Below are 2945 nucleotides of genomic sequence, written 5' to 3' on the forward strand. Positions count from 1 at the left end.
TTGTGTAGGTGAGGCATTTGGGTCCTGTCTGGCTTGGGGTCTCTCACAAGGTAGCGTTAATATCAAGGCTTGACTGGGAAGGATCCAATTCCTTGCTCAGTCACATGGTTGTTGGCAGAATTCAGTTCTTCATGGGTTGTTGGACTGAGGCCTCAGTTCCTCACAAGCCGTTGGCTGGAGCCCTCGGATCTTTGCCATATGGGTCTCCCCATAGAGCATCTACAGTATGGTGGATTGCTCTACCGGAGTGAGCAAGTGAGAGAACGCTGGCAAGATGGAAGTCAGCCTTTTGTGACCTTGTCAGGGAAGCGACAGACCATCACTTTTGCTATAGACTGCTCTTTATAATGTGTTAGAACCCTTTAGCCATAGGTCTGGCCTATTTTCAAGGGGAGGAGCTCACACAAACACATTAATACCAGGAGGTGAGGATCACTGGGGACCATGTCAGAAGCTGCCTACCACAGCGACAGTGATTTATCGTAGTTTTTGTGGTCTTTCCAAAGAGCTTTAGGCTCCTGGAGGGGGCTTGTGCTTTGTACATAAGTGCATACTAAATATCTACTGAATAAATGAGATGACACTTGCAAAAACTCCTAGAGGTCTCTGAACAGTAATTTTCAACTTAGATGTTAAGGCACTGATGGTCTCTTCAATTGGTCAACAGTGTAATGGGGATATAGTGAATTTCTGGGACAAAATTCTCACCCTAAGTACAAAAACCTAATTCACTTCATTGGGTGTAAGAACTCAGGGCTGACCTGTACAGTTGTGCCATGTACAAAAATGCTTGGCTGAGGGGAAGAGGGTGCCTAATCCAGTTCATAGTCTACTCACCGAGCTGTGTCCTGGCACGGGACTGCATCAGTGTAGACGGAAGCATGCCTTTTGGAAAGATGTCCACCCAGGGGGACTTCTGTGTAAGCGGCGCAAAGGCCACACCTGTGGTTCTCTAAGGAAGTGTCAGCCTTCATCCCCCTCCTCCTATTTGCTTTCACCTGTTCTCCTTGAACTATACCCTCTGAAATGGGCTTGAGGCAGGAAGGGGACAATGTTCCATCCACACCTGATGTTGGAGAGGATTAAGTTTTGTTTGAGGAGGCCTTTGAGAGTCCGGGAGAGAAGGAGCTATACAAATGCAGGCAAATTCCATCCTCCCTGTTAAATGGCCAAGAAAATTCTGTGATACCACCCTCTCCCTGAGTGCTGGGTCTGACCTGACAATAGCAAACAAACAGCAAGCTGTGATCTGTTTATAATTCCAAATGAAAATCCACCCCAAATAGAGGTGAGAAGGAGAAAAAGCAACTTGGCAACAATGTGTGCTTTGGCTGAGGACCCCAGGAAGCCTTGCTTCTGTGAACCTCAGCCCATCTCCCTCCCCTTCTCATGGTGACACCTGAAAAGCTCAGCTCACACCCCTGGAATGGTTGTGTATTGAGGATAAGGATGTTGACAATAGGGTTTAAGCTGCATAAATAACTGCAAATTGCTGTTCGGCCCCAGCAACTGCCAGCAAAACAAACAAACAAACAAACAAACAATACAAAAACAAACAAACAAAAAAACGAGGCAGGAGATGATATTTGGAGCATAAGTTGTAGGGAGGAGGAGCCAGCAAGTAAGTCACGTGGAATCTGGCAACCAACTCTGGGTGTAAAAGACACTTTGACAAGGTAATCACAGGCCACCCACAGTTGTTAGGGAGCTATAAGAAGTTATTTTGACAGGACATGTGACACCCTTCAAATAGAGGAATCAAAGCCCCAAATGATCAGGGATATGTTACAGGAAAGTCCTAGTTTAAAGAACAAGTTACTCTAATAACTGAGGGATAGCACTAATGGGGGCTTCAAATATTCATTTTGTAATTTCCAAGTACTTCTGTTGGCGGTGGTGTGCGGGGCAAGAAAGAAGGAATGACAGGAATGTGGTTTATAGGAACAAGGGAAAATGCCACGATGGCTGTCATTTTGTGCCTCTTCGTTCTCTGGCTTTCTCCCGGCACCATTTTCAATGGCTTCACCAACACTCTTCCTCAAAGAACCCTGCCAGTGTGCTCCCCAGGATGCAGCCGAGGCGAGAAAGACTAGACCAGCCACACGTGTACTTCCTTGGGTCAGGGTCAGGTGTTTGCATACAATCCATCACTAACCGCAGCCTCTTTGGTTTCTATCCTCTCCAACATACACCTCACCTCTTGGTTCCACTTTCCCATGCATGCTGCTGAGCCTTTGCTTGAAACCAGTCTTCTTCTTTCTCAGTCTTCTTTTGAATCACACCAACTCCAGAAAGGCATTTTTGTTAATTGTAGCAGAAGAGTTTTAAGTGAGAAAAAAAATAAAGAATTCACTGGATAGAATGCTTGTTGAATAAAGGAATGAGAACACAGATGGAGTTTAGGGAATTCCAGACTCTGGTGCATCTCTATTGATCTGTGTGCCCGGCATTCTCCCCACTCCCTGCCAAAACCTTCTTCGGAGAACCATTTCCCCCTTCTCTTTCAAACATGTGCAGAAGATGTAGTTTTCTTTCATGGTCACACTTGCTGGTCACAGATTATTGGTGTGGGAGTGGCCATCTCAATAAAACTGGGTGTATCAGCTAGCTTATGCTGCCTAACAAATTACATCAAAATATGATGTCTTAAAATAAATATTTATTTTTCTTCAAGAGTCTGAGTGTTGGCTGGACTTCTCTGCTTCATGCTTCAGGTCTGCAGATTCCTGGGATGGCTCTGTTCAATGCATTTTCATTCTGGGACCCAGGCTGATGGAGCAGGACCTACCTGGGGAAAGTGTTTCTCACAGCAATGGCAGAAGTGTAGGACAGCAAGTAGAAACACATGATGATTCCCCCTTGGTGTGCTCCTGCTGCTCTCTGATCTTGCTTGGGCAAGTTTATTTCCCATTTTTCTACAATATTCTTCCTCTGTGAGGTTGGAT

This window comes from Balaenoptera borealis (assembly GCF_965194805.1).
Source record: "Balaenoptera borealis genome assembly, chromosome: 5".
In the NCBI taxonomy this organism is placed as follows: Eukaryota; Metazoa; Chordata; class Mammalia; order Artiodactyla; family Balaenopteridae; genus Balaenoptera; species Balaenoptera borealis.